The sequence below is a fragment of the Cupressus sempervirens genome, chromosome 10 (genome assembly GCF_028749045.1).
Source record: "Cupressus sempervirens isolate cs-2001-9-10 chromosome 10, ASM2874904v1, whole genome shotgun sequence".
Taxonomy (NCBI): Eukaryota; Viridiplantae; Streptophyta; class Pinopsida; order Cupressales; family Cupressaceae; genus Cupressus; species Cupressus sempervirens.
The window spans coordinates 401,258,075-401,267,046 of NC_143127.1; positions in this window are offsets into that span (position 1 = coordinate 401,258,075).

An 8,972-nucleotide genomic window follows, 5' to 3' on the forward strand; every position below is an offset into this window, starting at 1 on the left:
CAAAGAAGATTCCATTAAGACTAGCATGGGCTTTAACTATACACAAGTCACAAGGGCTAACACTACAAAGAGCTACTATTGATATAGGTCCCACTAAAAGAACTGGTCTCACATTTGTGGCAAGGAATAAGATTTATGCCACCCTTCACTTATGACAGATATGAAAAAATGAAGATAGGGAAGCAAGTTGCTAGAAGAAAGGAAGAACAAAGATGATTGGGAACCTTAGAAGTTATTTGATAGATTTTTCATTTTTTCAACACATTTTTGTTATTTTTTTTGATATATTATAGACATTATCAATAAATTTTGGTGGTTTGTACTTCTCAAAATAATGAACAATATTATTATAATTTGTCTCTTGATCCAAATCCTTGGTGATAAAATCTAATGCTCATTTATTTATATTATATAAGTTTGGTAGTTCAAATACATTATTTTGTACTTGAGTTAGTAATTTGAATGGTAAAAATTGTATTTTCATATTTTTACTTGGTAAAAAAAAATCTCTTATTCTAATTATTTTTGATATTTCTTGCACAATATGTAGTACTAAACATTATTTATTTTAACTCTTACTTTATTGCAAATTATGGTTAAAATTTTAAAATTATAATTTTGAAATACTGACATTTTCTATTTTTTAGTTTTTTTGCAGTAAAGAACTAAAAAAATGGATGATTCAGAAAATAAATCAGAAATAATTGTTGGAAGCCCAAATGGCTCTGTAAACTCTAATACATTTTTCAAATTTGATATTGATAAATGTGTAAGATTGGTTACAGAGTATTGCAAAGGTATCGTGAAAACTCTTGAACACACAATAACAATTGATGATCCTAATGAGTTAGAAATATGGAAAATGGTGAATGTTGGAAAAAGAGTACGTGAGGCATCTCATTATGTAGATGCATTTCCATCAATGATGAAAGAAGTTCATCGTGATCATTGCACAAATAAAGGTCATAATACCAATCTGATCACTGAAGCGTATGTCATGTACTTACATCATTATGGTGAAGTTCTTTACATATAGTTATTACTTCTTTGACCTGTGGTACTTATTACATATGATTATATCAGAACATCTCTTTTCCCTTTGATTTGTGTAAGTTTGACAATCAACAATTTGTTTTTTTTTTTATATGTGATTTTTATGTGATTTTATAAATATCTTCCATATTCTTTTTTAACTAATACTACAATAGAATGAATTCAATTTTTTTAATTCTTCACATAATGTGTATAGTTACTTTCATAGCTCTATATTCAAAACATGTGTAGGCTATACTTTCATAAGTCTATATGCATGACTTTCTAATATGTTTGGTATCAAAATATTACTTTGTATGGAAGTGACAAATATGTGGTAACACAAATATATCAAACATTAAATTTATTTATAATAAATCTTAATTCTATGTATAAACCTAACCATCATGTATAAATCCTAAACCTAACCATTATTTTTTGTATAGATTTATATAATATGTACCATTAATAAAATTCTAAAATAGATAGCATTAAATGGAAGTGGAAAATGTAGATGGAGTGTTATTTATAATGTACACACAAAAAATAAACTAAAATCTACATGTCTCTCGAGCAAAAATTCTAATTATATGTATAATCCTAAACATAATTTAAATCTCAAGATTGTCCATTATCTAAACTCTAACATTAACATTAATCCTAGTCTTAAGTATTTGAAGTATAATAATTGTTATTGTATCATAAACATATTAATAATATTCTCTATCCTAACTGTTAAATCACACTAATTATAATCCCAATCTTAATCTCGACCATAACATTAACTTTGATTTAAAGGCAAAACACAATCATAACCATAAAAATAAATTATGACCCTAACCATAAATCTAACCTTAACAATAAACCTTAACATAAATCTAATGCTAACAATAAACCTTAACATTAAATTATAAACATATCATGATCAAAAATTTATTTCTAACTTGACTAAATTTTTATAATCATAAATATAAGTACAGGTCCTGACACTTAGCCTATCCCTAACTTTAATACTAACGCTAAGCATATTTCCACTTTAAACAAGATGATAGACCCAACATTAACACTAAACTTTATCTCTAATTATTATAATAAATAATATATGGTAAGAGTAATCCTAATACTAAACCTAACCATGATATAACTTGTAAATTTTTTGTATTTGAAACATAATCAAATAAATATATAGCAAGAGTATTCCTAATAATAAGTTATATTTGAAAGAGAAATATTTCCACTCTAAACAAGATGATAGACCCAACATTAACACTAAACCTTATATCTAATTATTATAATAAATAATATATGGTAAGAGTAATCCTAATACTAAACCTAACCATGATATAAATTGTAAAGTTTTATTTGAAACATAATCAAATAAATATATAGCAAGAGTATTCATAATAATAAGTTAAATTTGAAACATAATCAAATTAATTATTCAATTTGTTATGCATGCCATGACTGCTACTACCTAATATATAATTTATATGTAGAATACGTCGAGATGCATCAAGGTGTTGAATTTTTTCATTATTCACTTTTAATATACATTTAAAAAAATTCAACACCTCGATGCATCTCGGCGTATTCTACATATAGAATATATATTAGCTAGTATATATAGTTCAAGCTCCTTAGGAAATATATTGGCAAGACATTGCAATTTCCACTAGCCATTCGGCAGGTTAAACCATTTTGTAGAAGCAACCAACACAAAAGAAGTCTGTGTGCAAAGCTCACTTGAGTTTACAGGAGCAAAAATCGGTTGTTATTTCAGATGGGGTGAGTCAGCGATACAATGTACCTACCTTAAAACTAAGTTTCCTTACCAATGGATCTACTTGCATCTCACAGAATTTCTCATTTGTGTATGTTTTATTCAGTATATTTATAAATAGGCACAATGACAAAAAGATAGACCCACACTACATTAAACATCCCTGCTACTCACCTAAAATATGTAAGCTTCGAGAAGAAAAGAGTAGATATGAAACTGAGAACTAATCTTTCGAGGTACATAATGAAACTAGTGGATGCGAACTGGTAAAAAATTTTGGAAGAAAAGAATCTGCAAGCTATGTGACTTACACTAAAAGTTTGTGGTTATTTTCTTTACTTTGCAGAAATTTGGACTTTTAATGGCACATTCTTTCAATTGATGGGAGAGAACTACAGATAGGGGCACGAAACTGGCAATGGTCACTTCAAGAAACCTATCTTGGTAGGTACCTCCAAAACTGCGAAAAATCAATCTTTGTTTCTGATCTATGTATGGTGGGCAAGTTTGAGCTTATGGGTGACTCCAAAATTATGAGAGATGATTAAATTTGTGAAATTTTCATCGTGTTTAATGACTCTTCCCTCTCTGGATGTTTCTAACAGTCAGAGAAATAATCAATTCATGCAATGATTTGAGAGTTGCATAATTTGAGCTTTTTGAGTGCCTCCAGAACTCAGGGCAACCAATCGTTCTTTTCAAAACTTACAGACCAATTGCTTTGGCGGATCTCTGCTTGAGCGCCTCTATTTTCTGCAAAAAAATTCTTGGAAACCCATATCTTGAAGTTTTTTAGCTATTCTTTTGAGTGATTGTCATCATGATGTGAAAACCTACTTGTGTTCTATTTCAGTTCTGTTGGTGAGCATATAAACTTGTTTGAAGGGAAGATCCTCTATAGATACCCTTAGTTTGTGATAATGATAGCAGAAAATAGGTATCATGTCAAAATCACATATATGAGTTTTAGAGTGCAATGAAGAGCACAAGAGAATTACTTTGAAAAGTAGCTTGGAGAAATCCAGCTTGATGGAAATTTTGATATAAATTTAGATTGGTTCCCTGAGCATAACGCTTGAAAGATGCATGAAATCTTTGAGCTTATCTTCTCAATCATTCATTTATGATGTTATGCAATAGAGGTGATTTATAAGGACTGATAATTTATGTAGTTTATTTACATATGGGAAACGATTGGTTAAGTTTATATTTGGTGTTTCCTTTGACATTGTAATGCACATTTTTTAGATAGATGATCAAATTTAAGATGGTTACTGACACTTGTAACTACATGAAACGAAAATTATATTGTTCAAAGAAGTTACCCTCAATCTACATTGGCTTGACTGATCTAGTAGCAATATGATCTAGCAGCAGTTACCATTAATCTGCATTGGTGGATTTGGTGATGTTCTGCTTGCTTCTCAAACAAATAATGACATCGTATCAGATTCATGGAGTCTCTTTGCGTAGTTTTCATTAATGTGGAGCTGTAGGAAGCACAAGCTACAAATAGAAATGATTTTGACGAATATGGTGGTCCACCTTAATCTAAAGCTAGCGGCAACACACCTTGGCCTAGTCAAGGGGATCTCCCAAGCCATGTGACCAATCATGTTGGAGATGGTGAGGGTAGCATAAATACCATTCATTATCTACAAGAAACGCTTGGCATAAAGAGAAACCTTTGGGCTGAGTGGCATAGGAGTGGAAGTCAAAAGGACCTGGATGCACTGCTTCTAGATGTCCTTTCTAGCCATGTTGTGATTGTCTTGCTTGAAGGAGTCGAGGAGGACATTTGAAGCAATACACAAAAGAATGTAGTTTACCAACAGAAATGCCAATGGAAAAGCCACACACAAATGTTTCAAAAGATGGTCAGCTTTATTCCCTCAGTGAGTTGCTGACTGAAAAAGTTCCTCAGTTGAGTTGGATACATTGGGCAACTTCCTTACCCTTCTAAGGACTGGGACCTTATTTAGACTTCTTCTTGTATGTTTTATTCTAAAACCCTGGAAACATGAAAAGATATGTCAAACAAATGAACAAGTGGAAACTATAGACTGCAAGAGTTTTAAACAAATTGTACCAAATGCTCTCTTAGTACCTAAGGATGGCTATAACATGTTAGAAGGAGTTAAGAGTTTTTCAAAGTTTTCCTAGTGGGGATCATGCATTTTTTAGACTGCAGAATTTGATTATACTACGGAAGGTCATACCTATTCCTATCAAGCAAGGGAAAATGGAAGAGGGCTCAAACATCACTGACAAGTTCCTTAAAAACTATCCTGATTCAGAATCACAATAGAAACCTCCAAATGCCATACTAGCTAGTTCAAATTCTATCACAAGAAATCGTAAAGCTATTTCTATTAAACAAGTTAAGGGTTAGATTGTTGAGAATCCAACACTATGATCTTCCTTATATGGTGAATGATGGTATTTCTATGCTCTATAGCCTAAAAAAAAAAAAGCAAACAAACAACATTTGAGCCAAAAAAAAAAAAAAAAAAACAAACAAAAAAAAAGAAAAGAAAACTATCAAACAATTCATGAAAGTTCACTATAAAGAGTGATAATTATTTGAAAAAAAGGACACAAAGAGACCTTGATCTTCAAAAGTAGCATCCTGAATGTACAATGTTTCGTTTTTTTTAAAGCAAACAAAAAAAGTGCATAAAGATAAACTAAAACAAATTCCTAGAAAGAGTGGAAATGACGGAGTGGCTGAAAAATCAGAATGTTTAAAAGCAGAAAGATTTACCACCGCCTCAACATTACCAGAATAGAGAAGTTGTCGCTACAAACTATTTTTTCCTGCAAGTTAAGAACTACCCGAGTTTTTTTTCAGTTTTTTTATTCCTTGTTTGTACGGTATATGATCCTCGTGCCTATAATGTTTTTGAAATAGAAGCAGTCAAAATAAAGTGGCTGCCCCATTACAAACAAGCTGGATGACTACCAGCAGAAAACCATCAGAATGAAACTAACCCCTAACGTTTTTAAAACGAAAACATAAGTATGCTAACAAAAAAAAGTAACTGCAAGTGTAAAAGAAAATGCCTATCAATCAAGCAACAACAATTTATACTAAAATTATAATGATATCTACAGGCTTTAAACAAAATGCCTATTAACTGACAAAAGTCACATAACAAAAACAAAGGCATGACAGCCTTAAAACCGAAAAAGTCTATAAACCAACGGATTAACAGCATGCAGAAAAAAGAAGAGGGGGAGCCCTTAAGATTTTTTGACCTCCTCCTTCCCCAGGAGGACATTTGCCTAGTCTTCCACCAAGAAGTCACAAGGCAGCTTGGAGTCCTCCTTGGGCAGGTCCCCATTAGCTTACCTCAACAGGCACAGAGTGGTAGCTACCACATGAGTGACTTTAACCGTAAACTTAGTTAATAGTCCCATTCTTTCCTCCAACACTTGAATTCTCTCCCACAGCTCATTACTAGCCTTATCCGAAAAACTCGATCCATCCGTGCCAACCTATGTATCATACACAATAAGGGGGTTAGTGACGTTTTTAGAATCTTCCTTAATAGGGGAGGAGATCATAACGGGGGAAGGCATCTTGTCCACTATTTCAAAGAATTGATCTTTAGTTAGGTCTACACACTTGGGCACAACTGTCACTGAGACATGCGACACCTCCTTATTCTCCTTGCCATTACCCAAGATTGACCTAGAGGAATAAAAAATTTCTTTTTCAACCCCCTCTATGCCTCCCTTACCAAACTCAATAATTTTCTCTTTCATTCTTCTTTCGTGGCAGCCTGAATCCTTAGAATTTGATTCCTCCTCCCAGGAGGCTCCTTCCCTTAACTTCCTCTTAGCTTGAGATTTAGCCAACCTCCTTGACCTCCTCCTCCCCCCTCTCTCCTCATCCTCCAAATCCATTTGCATTTTCTCCTTACCTTTTTCTTTTTTGCCCCTGGGGGAGGGATTAACTGGGGATCCACTAGGAGAGGGTTGAGGGGTGGGGGCTCTAGGACCAATAATCCTATGGGTGACCATTTGGGGCTTGGGGTTTGGGTGAATAGGAATATCAACTTCTACAATCCTAGGGGACCAAGGCAAGGTGAAATTGGTATAGCCTAAAAATTAGACCTTGGTGCATAATAGTAAAATTAACCCCCCTTCTCATTTTATCTTTCACATCCACAACAGAATCTTCAAGATCATGCAGTAGGAAGAAGGGAATTGAAATAAAATCATGGTGTCTAAAATGATTAGGAAGAGGAAAATGGTAGTAGTAGCAAACTCCATACCTTCCTTTGAGGGTAAGATATTTCATTAGAATCAGACAAACCTCGTTCCATCGGTTAGGCAACTTCTCCCTCATGAAACCCCCCCTATGCCAAACCAGTTCCTTACCATCCTCAAAGAAACATTGTAGACTAGTTTCATCAGTCACCCATGTCACCTTCTACCATTTTCTTCCCCTCATCACCATGCCCATTGCCATAGCAATCACCTCCTCTAACACATGAAATGAGATACCCTTAATGGTCACCTTGCAATTTTCCCATGAGTTAACAAACTACATAGAACAATTCTTGTTGTGACCATTGAGGGTCTCCATGAATGGGACAAAACCACCCTCTCTCAGAATGTACTAGACCAAGGGCTTCCTCACACTATCATCAATCATAGCCAGTGCAATGTGCAACAGGTCACCTCCCATCTCTATAATTTTTTCCTCTCCTTTCTCTCTATTCAAAACCCAAGCCCTAAAAAATACTTTACTCTTAGAAAGATAAACCCATAAATGAAGATTATAATTACATTTAATAGTAATAATGGAACCTTCCAAATTGGTGAGAAAGATCACGAGTTGGCTGCCACAATCTTTCCCCCAATCATTTCCATCATTCCCAACACACCACAAATATATAAATTATAAATCTTTTTTCTACAAGACATACAACAATCCATAAAGGGAAACAAATAAAAAATCCCCCATTTTGAATTTCCAATTTTCAGGCCATGAGTTATAATTATTGCCGGTAGTTAAGCCTTTTCTTCTTACCACATAAGTATCAAGTACATTTCGACCCTTCTAGCTCAACAACATTATAAAAGGTAACTAGCTAGGATTCATCATTATTTATTTCCTTATTCACTAACTTCCTAACCAAATTTGGCAAAGTGTTCAAATTCCTCCAACCTCTTAACCCTTCCAGTTTTAAGCCAACCACTGCCATGCCATTAGCCATGCTATTTCCCTCCTGAAAAATGTGATTCAAATCAGATCTATTGAGTGTAGCTAATAGGTACTTGATATCATTAATAATACTTTTAGTAGCCCATCCCTCCCACATATTTCCTTTAACTGTCTCAATAACGACTTTAGAATCACCTTCAAATTGTACATCCTGCCATCACTTTTGCAACATTATTTGAAACTTTCCCTAATGGACCAGCATAAGCCAATAGCATCCTTCCCTTACAATCCCTAACAATCCCTCCCCCCATCAATTCCTCCTTTCTGGTAGCACCACCGAAATTAAGTTTGACCCAGTTAGCTGGCAGGGGTTTCCATCGAGTTCTCTTCCTAGCCATAAGATTAGAGTTGTTAATCTCCATAATCCCATCCATCAACAACCAACACTTTGCAATTGTTATCTATAGGGTAGAAGGGGAGAATGCTTGTTTTCTCCAATTGCTGCATCTCATGTTATCAACTATCAGTTTGGAGGCTATATCAACCATGACCTTCACCTCCCTCTTGTCATTTTTAAACATCTTGTTTTTTTACTCCTTCCAAATACCCCAACACACATGTAGGGGAATAATCTTCCACAAGTTGATAAGCAAGAGGTGGGTAAAGGGGCCCTGCCTATTCACCAAATGTCCCAACTCCACACTGAACACCCAATTCACCTCAAACTTCTGGAGGATTCCCCCCCACACCTTAGAAGCAAATATGCAGTGTAGGAATAGGTGGTTGATGCTCTCTTCCTCCCTCTTGCACATATAGCATCTATTAGGTAATTGGAACCCCCTCTTCCTCAAGTTGTCAATAGTGAGAATTTTCCCATGGATAGTGATCTGCTAGAAAATGTTGATTTTCAGGATTAAATGGTTAAACCAAACATTTCCTTAGTTATTAGGTTCACGAGATTTATCAAAAATTAGCATGTAGGAA